Source organism: Lepus europaeus, chromosome 9, assembly GCF_033115175.1.
Source record: "Lepus europaeus isolate LE1 chromosome 9, mLepTim1.pri, whole genome shotgun sequence".
NCBI lineage: Eukaryota > Metazoa > Chordata > Mammalia > Lagomorpha > Leporidae > Lepus > Lepus europaeus.
In genome coordinates, this window is record NC_084835.1 from 95,358,333 (window position 1) to 95,380,865 (window position 22,533).

The 22,533-nt window shown below is 41.6% G+C and overlaps 1 protein-coding gene across 10 annotated transcripts in view; it reads right to left on the reverse strand.

The window, feature by feature from the left end:
- PIAS2 (protein inhibitor of activated STAT 2) overlaps positions 1 to 22,533 on the reverse strand; it is a 106,913-nt gene that overhangs the window by 81,185 nt on the left and 3,195 nt on the right. For 2 of the 10 annotated variants that reach the window (XM_062201617.1, XM_062201619.1), the window contains exon 2: positions 3,721 to 3,829. The exons of the other annotated variants lie outside the window; for them this stretch is intronic. The gene's annotated coding sequence lies outside the window, so the exon portion shown is untranslated. The remainder of the gene's footprint in view (positions 1 to 3,720; positions 3,830 to 22,533) is intronic. 10 annotated transcript variants of the gene reach the window in all.

Below are 22,533 nucleotides of genomic sequence, written 5' to 3' on the forward strand. Positions count from 1 at the left end.
TGGGCAACGATGACATATAAATCGTTAATCTGGTCAACAGTCTAAAATGTTCTATGGGCAAGAAAGAAAAAGATGGCAATTTCAAAAGAAAATTTTTCAAGACAATTAACAAGTCTGTGAGACAGTAAAAAGTGTAAATTTCACAACTAGTCTAGTGGGGAAAAAATGAGAAATAGGGAAGAAAACAATTAGCCCACTGAAGGAAAGAAAACAAAGAGAAAGCACAAAAAAGCAAGGTAGCACAAAATTAAATGAAAAGTTGAAAAGAAATGCAAATATATTAAAACCCCTCAAAAGAAAAATGAAATCAACTCTCCATTAGAGAATAAGATTAGGCTACATCATTACATTGCAGACATCAGAAAGATAACACAAGAATACCTCAAAAAGTTTGTGGAAAAGCATAATTAAAAGGTAAGTTTATCTAGGGATAAAAATATCTTGGGATCCGTGCATGAGGGGGGTTCTCAGAAAGTTTATGGAAAAAAAAAAGCATATGAGAAAACTATGTGTAGATTTAAAAAAAAAAAAAACTTTGCAATGAAATAAATTTATCTTTTTAAAAAATGATTTATTTATTTATTTGAAAGAGTTAGAGAGAGAGAGAGATCTTCCATCCAATGGGTTACTCCCCAAATGGCCACAATGCCAGGAGCTGAGATGATCCAAAGGTAGGAGCCAGGAGCTTCTTTCGGATCTCCCAAGCATCTGGGCCACTTTCCGCTGCTTTCCCAGGCCATTAGAGGGAGCTGGATTGGAAATGGAACAGCTGGGACTAGAATAGGTGCCCATATGGGATGCCAGCGGCTCTACCTGCTATGCTTCAGAGCTGGCTGCCTAAATCTATCTTTTAATTTCATTTTTTTCCACAAACATTTTGAAGTGCCCTCAACACAATACTAAGAAAACTCTACACACATAAATTTGGAATTTAGATGAAATTATCAATTCCTTAATAAACCAAAACTCACTCAATATTAAACAGATAATCTGAACAGCCTTCTAACTATTAAGGAATGTAATTCCCAATTTCTTAACTCCAAAAGAGAAATTCCTAGATGCAGATCATTTTACTGGAGAATTCTGCCAAACATTTAAAAAAGATTTAACACCAATTCTTATAATTTCTTCCAGAAAACAAGAGAGAATATTTCCAAATCATTTTATAAACCTAGTATTACTGTGATACCAAAACAAGACAGTACAAAATAAAACTACAATATCTCTCATGATATATAATTATTAAATATAATTTAGCAATATATAAAAGAATTATACACCATGACCAAATGGAGTTTAGTTGAAAGATGCAAGAATAGTTCAATGTTTAAATCAATGAAACATACCATATTAATAACCAAACAAGAAAAATTGCACAATCAAGCCAATTAACCATTTGGCATATTCAACATCTACTCATGACTAAAAAATACTTAGATAAAAATACTTAGAAAAATTGGAATAGAGAAGAGCTTCCTCAACTCGATAAACAGCACAACAACTACAAGAAAATGTAAAGCTGGGGCTGGAGTTGTGGAAGAACAGGTTAAACCTCTGTTTGAGAGGCTGGCATTCCATATAGTGCCAGCTCAAGGTTTTTTTTTAAAGATTTATTTATTTACTTGAAAGGCAGAGTTAGAGAGAGGCAGAAAAAGAGAGCCAGAGAGTGCTCTTCCTTCAGCTAGTTCACTCCCCAAATGGCTGCAATGGAGCTGAGCCGATCTGAAGCCATGAGCTTCTTCCAGGTCTCTCACATGGGTGCAGGAGACCAAGGGCTTGGGACATCTTTTACTACTTTCTCAGGCCATAGTAGATAGCTAGATCCGAAGTGGAGCAGCCAGGACTCAAACCAGCACCCATGGGATGCCGGCCCTGCAGGTAACGGCATTACCTGCTGCTGTGCCACAGAGCTGGTTCCAGGATGCTCACTTCTGATGTAGCTTCCTGTTACTGTGCCAGAGAAGGCAGAAACTGGCCCAAAACTTGGGCCCTGCCACCCATGTGGGAGATCAGAATGGATTTTCTAGCCTTGCCAGACCTGGCTGTTACAGTTATTTATGGAGCAGACCAGTGGATAGAAGATCCCTCTGTCTCTCCTCCTCTGTCACTCTGCCTTTCAAATAAATAAATCCTGAAAAAAATGTAAAGTTAACTCTATTCATGGTGAAAGATAGAATACCTTTCTTCTCCCAATATCAAGAATGTAGCAAGGATGCCTCCTCTTAATGCTAAAAGTTCTAGCTGGAAGAATGAAAGAAAAGGAAGTAAAAGGCATAACAGGTTAGAAAGAAGAGCCATCTATATTTACAGATGGCACTATGTCTGCACAGAAAATCCCAACAAATCTACAAAAAAACTAGAACTGCAGAGTTCAGCAAAGTTACAGTACACAAAAACAACATACAAAACATGACATCATTACATCTGTATATACTAAAATGAACATGTGGAAACCAGTTAAACATAACATCATTTATAATCACTCCCCCCAAAATTAAAATACACACATAAAGATCTAACGAACATGGGCAGGACTAAGAACATCTAAGTAAATGGACTCATCACAGATCAGAAGACTCAACATAGCCAAGATGTCAATTTTCTCCAAACTAATATAAAGATTTTACATAATCCCCAGCAAGACTTTTTATAGTTATGAGATTATTCCAAAATGTATATGGAAAGGCAAAGGAAGAAGAGCTAAAACAAATTTTCAAAAGAACAGAGGTGGGGCCAGTGCTGTGGTGTAGCGGGTAAAGCTGCAGCCTCCATGCCATACGGGCGCCAGTTCTTATCTCAGCTACTCCACTTCCAATCTTACTCTCCGCTATGGCCTGGGAAAGCAGTAGAAAATGACCCCAAGTCCTTGGGCCCCCGCACCCTCGGGGGACACCCAAAGAAGCTCCTGGTTTCGAGTCAGCTCTGGCCATCGCGGTCATTTGGGGAGTGAACCAGTGGATGAAAGACCTGTCTCTGGCTCTACCTCTTTCTGTAACTCAAATAAATAAAATAAATCTTAAAAAAAAAAATAAAGGTAAAGGAATCCATTTTATCCCAATTCACAACTTAGCTACTGTAATCAGGACTGTGTGGTAGCACAGACACATAGATCAATGGAACATAATAGGAATTTCAGAAATAGACCTATACAAATACATTCAAAACAACTTGGACAAAGTGTAAAAGTAACTCGATGGAAGAAAGCCTTATAACAAATTATGCTCAAGCAATAGGCCAAAAAAGTGAACTTCCACCTACATCTCACACCTTACACAAAAATTAACTCCAAGTGTATCACAGACTTAAATATAAAAATAAAACAAAAAAGGGTAATCTTTAGGGTCTAGGCCTAGGCAAAGAGTTCTCAGATTCAACACTACAAGCAAGATCCATAAAAAGAAAAATGATATACTGGACTTAATCAAAATTAAAACCTGTGATCTACGAAAGACTTATTTTTAAAAAGGATGAACAATGAACAGGCTCAGAGAAAATATGTGCAAACTACACATCTGACAATAGACTAGTTTCCAGAATATATCTAGAACTGTTAAACATCAACAGGAAAAAAAATTCAATTAGAAAAAAGACAAAAGGCATGAAAAAACCAACAGGAATATACAGATGCCAAAAGAACACATGAAAATACAGTATTAAGCACCAGTAGCTGTTAGGGAAATACAAATGAAAACCTCACGAAAGACATCACTAGATACCTACCAGAATGGCTAAAATGAAAAACAGTGATAACACCAAATGCTGGCGAGGACGCAGAGAAACTGGATCACTCCATACATTGCTGGTAGGGATGTAATAGGGCACAGCCACTCTGGAAAACAGTTTAGCAAGTTCTTAAAAACTATACACACAACAACCATATAACCAGCGATTGTACTCCTGGACAGAAATGAAAACTTAGGTTCACAAAAAGCCTGTACAACCAATCTTTATAATACTTTTATTCATAACAGTGAAAAACTGTAAACAACCAAGATATCCTTCAACAGGTGAATAGTTACACAAACTAGTAAGTCAAAACCTTGGAATACTACTCAGCAAAAAAGCGAATGAACTATTTCAACACATGGCAAACCGGCTGAATTTCCAGAGAGTTATGATGAATGTAAAAGGTCAAATCCAAGTGGTTACATGCTATGATTCTCTTTATGCTAACATTCTTAAATGATAAAAGTCACAGAAATAAAAATTAGTGGGTCCAAGAGATTTGGGTTACGGGTTGGATGGGGGAAGTGAATCTGGCTACAAAATGACACCATGAGGGATCTTTTTGGTAAAATATAGTCTGCATCTCTACCCTGTCAACGTCACTCCCGGTTGTGATATTATCCTATATTCTTGTAAGATATTACTATAGGGAAACCAGATAAAGAATACATAAGAGGTTTCTATTTTTTTAAACAACTGTACGTGAGTTGACGACTATTTTCATTAAACGTTTAATTTAGGGGAGCAGGTGTTCAGTGATTAAGATACACGCACCTACATCAGCTCTGGCTCCTGGCTCTACCTTTCTGCCAATGCAAATCCTGGGAGGCAGCAGTGATGGCTCAAGTAACTGGGTTCCAGCCACCCTCAAGAGATCTTCATTGTGTTCTTGGCTCCTGGTTCTGGTCCAGCCTACATCCAGTCACTGGATCTACTACTCAAATAAATAAATAAACTTAAAATGTAAAAGACAGGGGCTGTGGCAGAGCAAGTGAAACCGCTGGCTGCAGTGCTGGCATCCCATATGGATGCCAGTTTGAGTCCTGACTGCTCTACTTCCGATCCAGCTCCTTAATAATGCACCTGGGAAAGCAGCAGAGGATGGTCCAAGTGCTTGGGCCCCGGCACCCATGTAGGAGACCCAGAAGATGCTCCTGGCTTTGGATCGGCACAGCTCTAGCCATTGCAGCCATTTGGTGAATGAACCAGTGGATGGAAGACCTCTCTCTCTCTCTCTACCTCGTAGTTCTGCCTTGCAATAAATAAATAAATAAATAAATAAATAAATCTTTTAAAAAATGTAAAAGATGAAGACCATCAGACCAGATTTTTTAAAAATTTAATTCAACAGCATGATATTCACAAGAGATAAAAAAAAATTAAAAGAACACAAAATTGTAGGTGTAGGGGCAAATTAAAGATTAGGTAATCTAGCTTCTTTAACATCAAACGGTAGTATTTAATACTAATACAAAAAGAATTCCTAGATATAAACTCACTATACAGAATAAAAGTTAAGCCATAAATATAACATAATAAATTCAAACTTTGTGAACCAGTAACAATTTTAAAAAGTTTTTAAAAAGTCCATAGAAATACAAATGAACAAAAAAAATTCATAAAAGATGAACATCCACCCCCAACTTCCACTTTCTTAAAGAAAAAAGATATAAGATCTGAACATCATTAACAAGCCCAACAATCTTACACAAAACTTTACACCAACAATGGAAAAACAAAAATTCTCAGCAACTCCACTTCTGATCCAGCTCCCTGATAATGTCTTGGGAAAAGCAGCAGAAATTGGTCCAAGTGTTTGGGCTCCTGTTCCACCTATGTGGGAGACCCAGATGAAGTTCCTGGTTCCAGGACCAGGCCTTTGCAGCCATATGGGGAATGAACCAGTGGATGGGAGATCTCTTATCCCTCCCTCTCTCTGTAATTCAGACTCAAACAAATAAATAAATCCTTAAAAAACAAAAAATTCAACAGGTACAAACAAAAATTATAAATGATTACCAGATAGTCTCAACAGATTTCAAAGAACTGGTATCACACAGACCACGCCATCTAACCAAAATGCAATCAGAAATCAGTAACTACGTTAGGGAAACTCTCATGTTTTCAAATTAAATTTTTAAATAACTCAAAGAATCCACAATGGAAACAGAAAAATATTCACCAGAGGAAAAAAAAATATTAATTATCAACCTTGTATGACCCAGAGAAAAAATACAAAGACATTTTCATCTTGAATGACACAATGGGTTGTTAGAAAGTTCACCAAAATGCGTATTGTGAAAACTATACATAAATTTCAAAATTTTCTGCACCAAGATAAACATCTTTTAATTCCATTTTTCCACTGACTTTTGAAATTATCTTTGTGTAGCAAAATGCTCAAACTTAATGACAGGCATCCAGTGAAAGAAAAACAGAAAAATCCACAGGAAATATAAGAAATGAAAAGCAGAAATTGAGAGAATACATTAAAAAACCATAAACAAAATTAAAAATCTGATTCTCTGCAAAGCCTTAAAATTGGTAACTTTTAGCTAAAAAAGCATTAGAGATTAACAACATAATGCTATAAATTCAAGAAACTGGATGGAATGAACAACTTTCTACAAAAGTACAACCTACTGAAACAGGTTTGAAAATAGAAATACGAACATAGTTCTAGAAACAAAGAAACTGAATAATGAAAAAGCATCCCCCCCAAAAGAAAACTGGCAATTTTTAAGCTATCAAAAGTTCTACCAAACATTTTAATCTTATATATAAACTCTTCCAGAAGAAAAAAGTACGTTCTTTAAAAACTCTAATTACTCATTAGAGACAAATATCCTAAATAAAATATCTTCAAATTGAATCCAATCATTAAAAAAAAAAAAAAAGGATAGCTTGCAGCTGAATCTATACTTGGAACACAAGGTTAGTTTAAATATTAGAAAATCAATGTAATTCACAACAGATTAGAGAAGAAAAATGTGATGGTCTCAAAAGATACAGAATTCATTTTTTTTAATTAGTAAGCTAGAAGAGGAACATCCTTAATCTGAAAAGATAATCTACAATAAACCTACAGCAAGCATCATACATACTTAACTGTGAAACTCTGAAAGCATTCCCTTTAAAATCAGGAACAAGATCAGGATGCCCCCATCAGCTTCTATTCAACATTGTACTGGAGATCCTAGCCAGCACATTAAGACAAGAAAAAGAAAGAGAAAAAAGCATAAGAATTGGAAAGGAGGAAACAAAGGTGTCATTATTCAGATAGGACGGTCTGCACAGAAAAATCCAAAAGAAATCTACGGATAATTTATCACAATTAGGAATACAGCAAGGTCATTATACAAAGTCCAACTCTACTTCTATACACGAGCAAGGTAGAAAGCACAATTACAAAAAGATAACATTTACGATTTGCTACAAAAATAAGATGCCTAAAAATAAACAGAACAAAATATTTGTAACATTAATTGAAAATTATAAAACTTCATTGAAAAATTTAATTATAGAAAATGGAGCTTACAATATTTATGTTGAAGAACACATAGTAACAAAATATACATCTCTCCAAACAAGTTTACAGATTCAATGCATTTCCCATCACAATCCCAATAGGATATGGGTATTTGCTTATATAACTTGAAAAGATTTTAAAACTATATGGAGGAGTAAACAGCCAAGAATTTCACTGAGGAACTACTCCTACTCCAAGGTAGGAAGACTTAGCTCCTTCATGTTCCTCAAGGACTGACTAGACAGTTTCAGGGCAACCTTCCCTGTGAGAATTTAACTGAACTTAATAATATAAAAAAAGGCCGGCGCCGCGGCTCACTAGGCTAATCCTCCACCTTGCGGCGCCGGCACACCAGGTTCTAGTCCCGGTCGGGGCGCCGGATTCTATCCCGGTTGCCCCTCTTCCAAGCCAGCTCTCTGCTGTGGCCAGGGAATGCAGTGGAGGATGGCCCAAGTGCTTGGGCCCTGCACCCCATGGGAGACCAGGGGAAGCACCTGGCTCCTGCCATCGGATCAGCGCGGTGCGCCGGCCGCAGCGTGCCTACCGCGGCGGTCATTGGAGGATGAACCAACGGCAAAAAGACCTTTCTCTCTGTCTCTCTCTCACTGTCCACTCTGCCTGTCAAAAAAAAAAAAAAAAAATATATATATATATATATATATATAATGTTTGAAGGTATAAAACACTACGAAGCCAACAAGAATCTGATCTGCCCAGATTTTGAAAACACAGCCTAGAAAGTTGAGTCTCAGGGCCAGCGCTGTGGCATAGCAAGCTAAGACTTTGCCTGCAGCACCCACATCTCATAGTGGCAATTCACGACCCGGCTGCTCCTCTTCTGATCCAGTTCCCTGTTTACCGCCTGGGAAAGCACTGGAAGATGGCCCCAGTGCTTGGGCCCCTCTACCCTCCTGGGAGACCCAGAAGCTCCAGCCTTCAGATCAGCCCAACTCCCCAGCTGTGGCGGCCATTTGGGGAGTGAACCAGCGAATGGAAGACCTTTCCAACTGTCTCTCCCTCTGTCTGTAACTCTACCTCTCAAACAAATCTTAAGAAAAAGTCTCTTGATGCCTCTTTTGCCCTGGAAACATCAGCCAATGGAAAAAGGGAAACAAACAGAATAGACACATGGATAGGGCTAGGGAAACAAGCTATTTGTATAACACAATCAGGATCCAAAAGTTGTACTTTCAAAATTTATACTTATTAAATAAAAGTTTAGGAAAAAACACAATCAGGAAGAGCTAGTATGCCCTACAAATTAGCATGAAAAAGATGGACAACACAATATAAAAATGAGCACAATGTATTCAAATAAGCAATAAGCATATTTAAAGGGACTTAGACATTAGGGGAATGAAGATAAAAACCACTACACATCGACCAGATGTCTACAAGTAAAAAGGTAGACAAGGGATGTGGAACAACTCGAGCTCTATTATATCATTAGTGAAAGGGAATGAACAAAATACAACTATAGACTGGTTTGAGTTTTGGTTTTAGATTTTTTAAGGTTTATTTTACTGGGTACGGCGGTGTGGCATAGCAGGTTAAGATGCCACTTACAGCACCAGCATCCCATATTGGCAGTGGTTCTAGTCCCAGATGCTCCACTTCCAATTCAGCTCCCTGCTAATGAACTTGGAAGTCAGCAGAAGATAGCCCAAGTGCTTGGGTCCCTACAGCCACGTGGGAGACTTGGATGAAGCTCCTGGCTTTGGCCTGGCTCAGCCCTGGCCACCGTGGCCATTTAGAGAGTGAATCAGTAGATGGAAGCTATCTCTCTCTACAACTCTGCCTTTCAAAATCTTTCTTAAAAAAAAAAATTGAGGCCAGCGCCGCGGCTCAGTAGGCTAATCCTCCGCCTTGCGGCGCCGGCACACTGGGTTCTAGTCCCGGTCAGGGCACCGATCCTGTCCCGGTTGCCCCTCTTCCAGGCCAGCTCTCTGCTGTGGCCCGGGAGTGCAGTGGAGGATGGCCCAAGTGCTTGGGCCCTGCACCCCATGGGAGACCAGGAGAAGCACCTGGCTCCTGCCATCGGAACAGCGCGGTGCACCGGCAGCAGCGCACCAACCGCGGCGGCCATTGGAGGGTGAACCAACGGCAAAAGGAAGACCTTTCTCTCTGTCTCCCTCTACTGTCCACTCTGCCTGTCCAAAAAAAAAAAAAAAAATTGAAAGGCAGTTAGAGAGGGGTGTGGGGGAGACAGAGAGAAGGATAGAGAGAGCGCGCCAGTGTGTGCTTCCATCCACTGGTTCACTACCCAGTGGCCTCAACAGCTGGGAGCTTCTTCTGGTTCTCCCATGTGTGTGCAGGGGCTCTAGTACTTGGGCCATATTCTGCTGCATTTCCCAGGCCATCAGCAGAGAGCTGGATCAGAAATGGAAGAGCCGGGACTTGAACCAATACCCATATGGGATGCTGGTGCTGCAGCAGGTGGCTTAACCTGCCACAACACCAGCCCCTAGAGAATGTTTAATAGTTTAATACTCTTTTTTACTTTTTGATGTATGAAAGCAATGCAGCCTACAGTAGAAACTACAGTTCAAATTCTGAGCTTTCATCTTTTCCTGAGCTAGCATACAATGAGCTACACTCTCCTGATGCTGGGCAGTGTGGCAGCAAGCTACAGCTCCCAACCTGCCATGCAACCACAAAAGAAAATCAACACTCTACACTGTGCTGCTAAGCAAGGACACCACACAGGTTAGGTGTATCACATGCACTTTGTACTTAAAAATATTGTGGGGGCCTGTGCTGTAACACGGAGGGTCAAGCTACCACCTGTAATGCCAGCAAACCACAGGGGTGCCAGTTTGGTTTGTGTCCCAGCTGCTCCATTTCTATCTAACTCCCTGCTAATGGCCTGGAAAAGCAGCAGAGAGGATGACCCGAGTTTTTGGGCCCCTGCCACCATTGTGGGAGACCTAGATGAAGCTCCTGGCTTCAGCCTGGCCCAAAGCTGGCTTCTGAGGCCATCTGGGGAGTGAACTAGTGGATGGAAGATCTCTGTCTCTCCATGAATAAATACATCTTTTAAAAAATATATATTCAATTTATGATGAGTTTATCAAAGCCCCATCAAAACTCAAAGAACATCTGTACTTAAGCAATAGGAATAAATCTCATAAACAAGGGAAAAAAGCAAGAAACAACAGAAGATATACTCATACTATTGAATGCAGTTGTCCCTCAGTATATGAGATTACTGCAAATACCAAAGTAACATATATAAAACAGCATAATATTTGCATAACAATTCTCCTGTATACTTCAATTATCTGTAGATTATTTATAAGCTAATACAATGTAAATGCTATGTAAATAGTTGCTACACTGCATTGCTAGAAAATAACAAGAAAAATAACTGTACATGTTCAATATAGAAAACATTTTTTTCGCACCAAATATTTTTTTTTTTTGGACAGGCAGAGTTAGACAGTGAGAGAGAGAGAAACACAGAGAGAGGTCTTCCTTCCGTTGGTTCACCCCCCAAATCCCAAATGGCTGCTATGGCTGGCGTGCTGCGCGGATCCAAAGCCAGGAGCCAGATGCCCCTGCTTGTCTCCCATGCGGGTGCAGGGCCCAAGCACTTGGACCATCCTCCACTGCCCTCCTGGACCACAGCAGAGAGCTGGACTGGAAGAGGAGCAACTGGGACAGAACCGGTGCCCCAACCAGGACTAGAACCCAGGGTACCGGCGCCACAGGTGGAGGATTAGCCTAGTGAGCCACGGTGCCGGCCTCACACCAAATATTTTCAATCTGCAGTTGGTTGAATTATGGATGTAGAACCTGCTGATACAGAGGGCTGACTACACATATACAGAAACAGATACCATATATACCATACAGTTCCATTTACAGAACGTTCAAAAACAGACAAAACTAATCTAACATTTTACAGTTAACCAGCAGGTACCTTTTCAGAATGAGGTTAGCTACTGAGAGAGAACTCAAGGACGATCTCTAGGGCGCTAATGATGTTCTTTCTCTTGACCTGCAAAGCTATATGTACAAAACTCATTCAGATGTGCAGCTGAGCTGCCAGGATCTGCACACTTTCTATGAGCATGCCATGTATCAACAGAAATTTATTCTTACAGAAGTTGTTACCAGTTAATAGTTACTAGAACACTGTGATGCTGTTAGTAGAGACAGACTAAAAGACTACAGTTTAGAACCAGCAGAAGGATAGATGGATGCAGAGAGAATGACAGACTGATGGACTGGCTGGCTATGTGCCCAACCAGACAAGAAAAGTAAATGATGCCATTCAGATCAATGGGGGGTGGGGGGAGTGAAATCTAAAAGTATGAAAAGTGACGGAACAGTTTCTTATTCTTTGAAAAAGATAATATGCATCTGGATAACCATTTTATACAACATACAAAATCAATTCCAGGTGAGTTACAACATAAGATGAGAAAGGTTTAAAAAAAAACTACACAACTTTGATAATAATGAGAAAATATCTTCCAGTACCCTTTTGAAAAATTTCAAAGACTCAATAGCACTATCCATAAAAATTGATAAAATCGGGCTGGCGCCGTCATCCCATATGGGCGCCAGGTTCTAGTCCTGGTTGCTCTTCCAGGCCAGCTCTCTGCTGTGGCCCGGGAGGGCAGTGAAGCATGGCCCAAGTGCTTGGGCCCCTGCACCCGCATGGGAGACCAGGAAGAAGCACCTGGCTCCTGGCTTCGGATCAGCGCAGCGGCGGCCGTAGAAGCCATTAGGGGAGTGAACCAATAGAAGGAAGACCTTTTTTAAAGTCAACTAAAAAATGTATACTACATACACTGAAACTGTAGAACTATCACAAATCCATAAGAAATAATTTTTTAAAGTCCAGTACACACATGGCAATAGACATGAAGTGAATTATCAGAGGAGAGAAGAACAGTCAGCACAGTAAAAGATGCTGAAACTCACTAGCAAAAGGGGCAAAGTGAGGACCAAAGGATAGTATTTTATATGCACTGGTAAAAACTTTTTTTTTTTTTAAAGACTTACTTATTTGAGAAAACCAAGTTACAAAGAGAGAGGGAGAGAGAGAGAAAGATCTTTTATTTGCCAGTTCACTCCTCAAATGGCTGCAACAGTCAGGCCTGGGCCAGAACAAAGCCAGAAATTTCTTAATTTCTTTCTTCCTTAATTTCTTTCTTTTCTTCCTTCCTTCTTTGACAGGCAGAGTTAGACAGTGAGAGAGAGACAGAGAGAAAGGTCTTCATTCCGTTGGTTCACCCCCCAAATGGCCACTATGGCCGGCGCACTGCGCCAATCCGAAGCCAGGAGCCAGGTGCTTCCTCCTGGTCGCCCATGGGGTGCAGGGCCCAAGCACTTGGACCATCCTCCACTGCTCTCCCAGGCCACAGGAGAGCTGGCCTGGAAGAGGAGCAACTGGGACAGAACCGGCACCCCAACCGGGACTAGAACCCAGGGTGCTGGCACCACAGGCGGAGGATTAGCCAAGTGAGCCGCAGCACCAGCCCAAAGCCAGAAATTTCATCAAGGTCTCCCATGTGGGTGCAGGGGCCCAAACACTTGGGCCATCTTCTGCTGCTTCCCCAGGCACATTAGCAGGGAGATGGATCAGAAATGGAGCAGCAGGGACTTGAACCAGCTCCTGTATCTGAAGTTGAAGGGGGTAGCTTTACTGGCTACAACACAACACTGGCCCCATGGCAAAAACATTTAAAGGCTGACAAAATCAAGTGTGAGCAAGAAAGTTGAGCAATAAAAAACTTGATTGCTGGACAGATCATAAAGTGACACAATTTTCTTTAGAAAATAACTTGGCATTGTCTACTACTGTTGAGCATGCACATAATCTTAACACCAACAATCCCATTCCTAGAAGAGCTGCAATGAAATATACAAATATTTACACTAAATAAAATCAATATAAAGATTACAAATAGCCACCTATCAGCATGGATCAAGGTTTGTCCACAGGATAAATCTGCCGAAAATTTATTAATAGAGCTGTTGGATTTCAGAAATGTGGAGATGATTGGGGGTCTGCAATAGTTAAAAAAAAAAATATCCAGTGCTTATGAATCCCACGTCAGGGTACCAGATAGAAGTCTTTGCTCTGCTTCCTATTCCAGTTTCCTGCTAATAAGCACCCTGAGGGGTATTTAACATATTATATATATATATATATATATGTGTGTGTGTATATATATATATATATATATATATATTTAGAGCAAGAGCGAGGTAGAGATAGACATCTTCCATTTGCTGATTCATTCCCCAAATGGCCACAATGGCCAGGGCTGGCCAGGCCAAAGCCAGGAACCAGGAGCTTCTTCATAGTCTCCCACATGGGTAGCAGAGGCCCAAGCACCTGGGCCATCCACTGCCTTCTCAGGTGCACCATCAGGGAACTCGATTGGAAGTGGAGCAGCCAGGACTTGAATTGGCGCCCATATGGGATGTGGACATTGCAGGTAGCAGCACAACCCGCTATACCATAATGCCAGCCCCAGCTTACTTATATTTTTAAAAAGAAAAGCACATAAGAGGATAAAGCTCTTATAAATTATAAATATTATTACTGAAATAAATTCTATAGAATTCAAAGTAACAGAAATCTTCAAAAATATAAACAAAATGTCAATATTCCAATACTGACCAATTCAATATTCACGTATCAAAAGTTCTCAGAGAGGGGTGGGAGTTGTGGCACAACAGATTAAGCCACTGCTTGGGATGCCTGCAACCCATACCAGAGTGCTGGTTTGCCGTGGCTCCTGTTTCTCATACAAGCTCCTTGGTAATGTGCTAGGGAGCCGGCAGATAATGGCCCAAATACTCAAGTTCCTGCCACCCAGTGTTGGAGACAGGGATGGAGTTCTGGGGTCCTGGCTTAGGCTTGGCCCTGCATAGCCAGACGGTGACAGGTATCTGGATAGTGAATCTCCCTCTCTCTCTCTCATTCTGCCTTGCAAATAAATATATGTATTTTTTTTTTTTTATTTAACAGGCTTCTTAAAGAAAAGAGGGGCCAGAAATTGGCATAGCGGGTAAAGCCACCACCTGCAATGCCAGCATCCCATATGGGCAGCAGTTTGAGTCCCAGTTACTCCACTTCTGAACCAGCTCCCAGCTAATGGCCTGAGGAAAGCAGCAAAAAATGGCCCAACTCCTTGGGCCCTTGCCACCCACACAGGAGATCCAAAAGAAGCTCCTGGCTTCAGCCTGGCCCAGCTCAAGTCATTGCAGCTATCTAGGGAGTGAGCCAGTAAACTAAAGATTGATCTCTCTCTCTCTCTAACTTTTCAAATAAATAAATAATCTTTAAAAAAAAAAAAAAAGAGTCTCAAAACAGAGAAAAGGAGGGAGAAAAATTATCAAAGGCGGCGGCAATTCCTCAACCCTGAAATGGTACCCACCAGAAGGAATGAAAACGGGCCCACTGCTAGACACATCTCACAGCACCAAAGATACAGATCAAGAAAGGTTACTACAAAAGGAAAACCAATGAATCTATTTAAATCTACAATAGACCTCTCATTAGCAACACTGGGTATTTTTAAATTCCTGGAACAAAGCTATCAAAGTTACAAGAAAAATTATGAATCTACACAATCATGCACCATGTATGACATTTTAGTCATCAGTGGACTGTATGTATGATGGTGGTCTCATGAAATCATAATGGTGTAGAAAATGCCTATAATCTAGTGATGTCACAACTAGCACAACCATGCTAAGGTTAAAGAGCAACACATTACATGTCTGCAGTGATGTAGGTACAAACAAACCTATCAAACTGCCAGCCACATAAAGCATAGTACATAAACCTATGTACACGGTACATAATACCAATAACTGGTTATGTTACTGATCCATGTACCTACCATACTTCTTAGATTTTAGAGTGTACTCCTACTTACTCAAAAAAGAGATTACTGGGGCCGGCGCTGTGGCATAGTGGGTAAGACTGCCACCTGCAGTGCCAGCATCCCATATGGGCGCCGGTTCTAGTCCCGGCTGCTCCTCTTCTCAGCCAGCTCTCTGCTATGGCTTGGGAAGGCAGTAGAAGATGGCCCAAACCCTTGGGGGCTCCTGCACCCATGTGGGAGATCTGGAGGAAGTTCCTGGCTCCTGGCTTCAGATCGGCGCAGCTCCGGCCATTGCGGCCAACTGGGGAGTGAACCAACGGATGGAAGACCTCTCTCTCTCTGCCTCTCCTTCTCTATCTGTGTAACTTTTTCAAGTAAAATAAACAAATCTTTAAAAAAATGGGGGGGGGGGCCTAAAAAAATAAATAAAAGATTACTGTCAAACAGTATGCTGTGCTATGCCAGTGGCAGCCTCATACATTTATCATGTTTTTTTTTTTTTTTTTTTTTTTTTTACAGGCAGAGTGGACAGTGAGAGAGAGACAGAGAGAAAGGTCTTCCTTTGCCATTGGTTCACCCTCCAAAGGCCACTGCGGTTGGCGCGCTGCGACCGGCGCACCGCGCTGATCCGATGGCAGGAGCCAGGTGCTTCTCCTGGTCTCCCATGGGGTGCAGGGCCCAAGCACTTGGGCCATCCTCCACTGCACTCCCAGGCCACAGCAGAGAGCTGGCCTGGAAGAGGGGCAACCGGGACAGAATCCGGTGCCCCAACCGGGACTAGAACCCGGTGTGCCGGCGCCACAAGCGGAGGATTAGCCTAGTGAGCCGCGGCGCCGGCCTATCATGTCTTTTAAAAAATATTTATTTGAAAGAGTAACAGAGGAGGGAGAGAGAGATCTTCCATCTACTGGTTCACACGCAAATGCCCACAACAATCAGGGTTAGGCCAGCCCAAAGCTAGGAGCTCTACCCAGGTATCCCACAAGGGTGGCAGGAACTCAAATACTTGGGCCACCAACCACTGGTTCCCAGGCACATTAGCAGGAAGTTGGACTGAAAGCACAGAGCAGCTTTCACTAGGCACTCCAATATGCGATGCAGGCATCCCAAGCACAGCTTAACCAGATGTGCCAGGAGACCAGCCACTACTACATCTCTAGACGGCATCATTTCCCTTGTGCTGCGATTTATTCATCACCCCTCTAGCAGTGAAACGCGCTCGCTCGCACGCTCACACACACACACACACACACACGTAATGTACAAAAGCAAATATATGGATTTACATACAAGGAACTTCAAAAAGTTCATAGAAACATAATTAAAAGTATTTGCAGTCCATTCATGGTTTTCTCATAGTATGCATTTTTCATTGACTTTCTGAAGACCCTTCACGTATCTACCACATAGTCTAGGTTAGAGCAGGTTGTAACATCTACATGTAAGTATATTCTACTTGATGTTTAAAAATGATGAAATCACCTAACACATTTCTTAGAACACACCCTATTGTTAAGCCATGCATGACTAATTCTTTATCTAAATTTTCAATCAGGAAAAAGGCAAGCCATTTTCAAGTATTTAAGAACTTCACCAAGTTCATCACCAGCATATCCTTCCTGATACAACTACTCAAGCCACATTCCAGAAAAATTTAAGCAGCATCTAAAAAGAAGAAAAAATAGGATCCAAACAACAACAGAACTAACCTAGGAGTACAATGTAAACTAAGCCGTGGATGATAGCCAGATAACAAGCTTCCAAAATTAGAAAAGGGAAACCAACCCAGAAAGTCTACCAAGGAAAGCTGAATGGTAACAAAATAAGAACACGTTGTAATATTAAATTTTAAAATGAATTTCAACGGATTCTTCCCACTGTTATATTTCTCCTTCTAAGGACTAATTTCATAGAAGTAAAGTTTCTCTAAATCCCACACCATTGGTTCTACAGTGATTAATACTTAAAACAAACATTTAAAAGTTGGCTATTAGGACTCAATTTCCAAAAATTTTCTTGTAGAAGTACAGAAAGCCTTTTCGGAGTTTTATACTTTAACTATTACAGAAGTCAAGAATAACCAAGAGCAAAGTTAGAAAAAAAAATTGTTTTAAGTAGTAGAAACTAAAGTGCTAGGACAGGTGGAAAACAATCTAATTTCTTATCTATAACAGAGTTGAGACATATTAGAGTTGAGATATAGAAAAAAATGACTTTTGGAATTGACAAAAACTAAAAACAAAAAACAGTAGATAACCATTAATCCCAGTGCTAATGCATTTTTTAAAGTACCTTCTGTGACATAATCTGACCTGTGTGAATAACCAAATGAAGAGCTCTAAATGTATATAGTAGTTTTACATTATTCTCACAAAAAGCTCACCCATGGAAAGTCTGTATTTCAAACCATATTTCCAAAAAGTCTAGGAGAAAGATGTTACTAATGGATCAAAATGAGTATTAATATATGACAGTCTGAACTATGATACACATTAATTCCACATATTTTAACCTTAATTCTTTAAACTAGGTACCTGAAAACAAATTATCAAGGCAATGCATGCATGCAATGGAGAAAGGAAGCTTTCTAATAGTACAAAGAAAACTGGATTTCCATATGCAAAATAAACTGGACCCCACTGTATATCACATAAAAAACTTACTCAACACTGAACAACAACCTAAATGTAAAAGCTAAAATGATCTCCATATAAAACTCCTGGAGTAGGCATTGAGCCTAGTAGTTAAAAGATGCTTATGTCCCATATCAAAGTGCCTAGACTGGATACCTGGCTCCAAATTCTTACTAACACAGACCCTGGAAAGCAGAGGTGGTAGTTCAAGTAATTGGCCACCCAGAAGACATGGATTGTGTTCCCAGTTCTTGGTTCCAGCCCCCAACCCAGTCCAAATCATTCCAAGCATTTAGGTAATGAACTAGAGGATGAGGGTCCCCCTTACCCCAACCCTGTCTCTGCTTCTCAAATTACGAAAACAAACAAACTCTCCCTAAATGAAATACACAGAAATCATCACAGCACTGGACTGGGCAACAATTTCTTTCTTTTTTTAAAGATTTATTTATTTATTTATTTATTTATTTGAAAGAGTTACACAGAGAGAGGATAGGCAGAGAGAGAGAGGTCTTCCATCCGATGGTTCACTCCCCAGTTGTCTGCAACGGCCCGCGCTGAGCCAATTCAAAGCCAGGAGCTTCTTCCGGGTCTCCCATGCGGGTGCAGGGGCCCAAACACTTGGGCCATCTTCTACTGCTTTCCCAGGCCACACCAGAGAGCTGGATCGGAAGTGGAGCAGCCAGGTCTTGAACCGGCGCCCATGTGGGATGCCGGCACTTCAGGCCAGGGCATTAACCCACTGTACCACAGTGCTGGCCCCAACGATTTCTTAAAACTAAAAACCAAAAGCACAAGCAAAAGGGGGCCAGCATAGTGGCAAATCGGGTTAAGCTACCACCTGCAACGCCAGCATACCATAAGGGCTCCAGTTCCACTTCCAATCCAGCTCCCGGTTACTGTGCCTGGGAAAGTAGCAGAAGATGGCCCAAGCGCATACAACCCTGGTCACCCACATGGAAGACCTCAAAAAAGCTCCTGACTTCAGCTGGCTGCTGCAGCTAACTGGGGAATGAACCAGCGGATAGAAGATACCTCCCTCTGTCTCTCCCTTTCTCTATATAACTCTTTCAAATAAATCAATCAATCTTTAAAAACAAAAAAAAGTACAAGGGCTGGTGCTGTGGGAAACAGCCTAAGCCTCCACCTGCAGCGCCAGCATCCCATACAGGCACCCCTCTTCAATCCAGCTCTCTGCTTTGGCCTGGAAAAGCAGTGGAAGATGGCCTAAGTGCTTGGGCCCCTGCACCTGTGTGGGAGATCCAGCATAAGCTCTTGGCTCCTTGGGGAGTGAACCAGCAAATGGTAGACCTTTCTCTCTCTCAATCTCTGTCTGTAACTCTGCCTCTACAATAAATAAATAAAATCTTTTTTAAAAAAAGAAAAAAAGCACAAGCACAAAAAGAAAAAAATAGGTAAAGTATACTGCACGAAAATCAAACTTCTGTGCTTCAAATGATGCTATCAAGGAAATGAAGATAGTCTACACAATGGAAGAAAATTATTTACCAATCATATTTCTGATAAACAACTTATCTCTATAGCATAGAAAAAACTTGTAACTTTATAATATAAACAAATAACTCAATTTAAAATGGGCAAAAGACCTGAATAGACATTTCTCCAAAGATATACAAATGGCCAATAAGCAAATGAAAAGATGCTCAACATCATGAGACATCGGGGAAAAGCACAATAAAAACCATAATGAGATAACACTTTACAGCCACCAGGATGACTGTAATTAAAAAGATAACGAAGTGCTAGCAGCAAGCGGAGATACCAGAATCCTTCAACACTGCTGGTGGGAAAGTAAAATGGTACAGTACCTTACAAAGCAGTTTTAACAGCTCCTCAAAAAGTGTTCCCACCTGATCCAATAATTTCCCTTGCATTTATCTACCCAACAGCATTGAAAACATATGCCCACACAAAGCCTGTACACATGTAGATGAATGTTCATACTAGCCCCAGTGGAAAACAGTCCAATGTCCTACCAGTTTCATATATGAAATGTGCTGTATGTCCACAGTGGAATATTATTTAGGCATAAAATGTAATGAAGTATTTGGATATGCTACAACAAAAATGAGCCTTGATAAAAGTCAGACACAAAAGGCCACAAGTTGTATGATTCCATTAACTTGCAATGTTTAGAACAGGAAAATCCATAGAGTGAAGTAGGGGGCAGATTAAACTGTAACAAGGGCCCTTTAAAGAATGATTGCCACCTAGCAGCCCACAAATGAGAATTATGCAACTGGAGGAAAAAGGAGGAAAAAAAAAAAAAGCTGCTCTGGCTGAAGAAGAGGTAAGTGACTCCAGAAACTCAACTGTTAGGCCTCTTCTCCACCCGTGTTGGCTCCTCTGGAGACTATTTTTGGAGCAAGAAGCAAAGCAGCAGTGACAGAAGTCCAGGCCATCAGATCTTATGATCCTGTACTACCTTAATCCACAACTAGTTAATCCACAAACCTGTCAATTCACAAACTAGTTAATCATTCCTTCAACTCCCAACAACCTAGATGCTATAAACAAGCAATTAGTAAAACCAATACTTTCTCTGGCACCTGGGAGCTTCTAGCATGATCCATTATTTTTTTTAAAGATTTATTTATTTATTTAATTTTAAGTTGAAAGGCAGAGTTACAGAGAGGCAGAAAGTCTTCCATCCTCTAGTGTACTTCACAAATGGCCGCAATGGCCTGAGCTGCGCAGATCCGAAGCCAGGGGCCAGGAGCTTCTTCCTGGTCTCCCACGTGGGTGAGGGAGCCTAAGGAGCTGGGCCATCTTGTACCGCTTTCCCAGGCCACAGCAGAGTTGGATCTGAAGTGGAGCATTAGGGACTCGAACCGACACCCATATGGGATGTCAGCACTGCAGGCGGCAGCTTTACCTGCTAAGCCACAACGCAGGTCCAGGAATACATTATTATAATGGACTACACAGACCACATTTTCCGTTCTCAGAGAACTTCGTCTTCCTTTCTCTCACACTATCAGAATCATCTTCTGAGTCAGGTTTATGTGATGTGATTCTAACCCCCAGGCTGCGGACGAGTAGAACAAAAGTGTTCAGCTCTGACAGCCAGATTCTGTCTCCCAGAAGCAGAAGAGAGGTGGGCCCGTATTCTAGTCACTTGGACCAAAAGGCAGCAAAGAAATAGCTGGTGTATTCTGCTATGACCGGACAAAATCTCTGATGCTAGCTCACAAGGCAGTCTCCACGACTGAAACTGTGAGGCAACCCCCTAAGGTTTTATAGGAATTCTCTTATTAAGAGCATAAAAGGCTGGCGCCGTGGCTCAATAGGCTAATCCTTCGCCTGTACCTGGCTCCTGCCTTCGGATCAGCGCGGTGCGCCGGCCACAGCGCGCCAGCCTCGGCGGCCGTTGGAGGGTGAACCAATGGCAAAGGAAGACCTTTCTCTCTCACTATCCATTCTGCCTGTCCATAAAAAAAGAGCATAAAAAGCAAAAGGCACTATACCAAAGAGGATGACCTCTGCCCAAATTTCTGATCTTGGGCACAGAGTCAGCACCAGCCAGATGTGACCTGCTCAAAAGAAGGGCTCTAGAGGGTGAGGGAAAGCCTCCCAGTGGCATTATCAGCAGCAACAAGTGTGGCATCCAGGTCGGCTGCCCATTTCCTCCACTGCCAAAAAGTTACCCAAGAAACACCGTGGTCCAGTAACTCAACTACCACTCTGACCATCAGAATATATCCTTAACCAAGGACCATCATTTGAGTCCTGGATGTTTCTTCCCATCTTCTTCCTTTCTAATCAATCTTTAGTGAGTTTCTCCATTTCCCTTCCACTATTAGTCACCTAAGAAGGGTGTTATCGGGGCCAGCGCGGTGGCATAGTGGGTAAAACCGCTGCCTATAGTGCCAGCATCCTATAAGGGTGCCAGTTCCTGTCCTGGCTGCTCCACTTCAGATCCAGCTCTCTGCTTTTTTTGGCCTGGGAAAGCAGCAAAAGATGGCCCAAGTCCTTGGGCCCCTGCACCCTCGTGGGAGACCGGGAAGAAGCTCCTGGCTTCGGATGAGCACAGCTCTGGCCGTTGCAGCCAATTGGGGAGTGAACCAGCAGATGGAAGACTGACACTCACACTCTCTCTCTCTCTCTTTTCTTTCTGTATAACTCTGACTTTCAAATACAATACATAAATCTTAAAAAAAAAAAAAAAAGTGTTATCATTTAACTAAGTCTACAAATTTTAGGCTAAAGGCCAGAGCTAGACCTGAAAGTATCCAAACAAAACAACACAGCTTGGGCTCTGAAAAGCAGACTCTAAAGTTACCAGTCTGAAGTTAAAAATCCCAGGTTTTTTTTCAGTCTCAAATTGTATGGTCTGGCCGGTGCTGTGGCACAGTGAGTTAACGCCCTGGCCTGAAGTGCCAGCATCCCAAATGGGCACCGGTTCTAGTCCTGGCTGCTCTTCTTCCAATCCAGCGCTCTGCTATGGCCTGGGAAAGCAGAAGATGGCCCAAGCCCTTGGCCCCTGCACCTCTGTGCGAGACCCGGAAGAGGCTCCTGGCTCCTGATTGGCACAGCTCCGGCTGTTGCGGCTCTCTGCGGAGTGAACCAGAGGATGGAAGACCTCTCTCTCTCTCTCTCTCTCTCTCTCTCTCTCTCTCTCTGCCAAACTCTGCCTTTCAAATAAATAAATAAATCTTTTAAAAAAAATTGTATGGTCTAAATAAGGTTACTTAATCCTCTGTAGCAGTCTGCTCTTCCTAACTTAAACTAAAATAACTGAGAAGCTACTTAGGAAAGAAGGTTAAGTTCA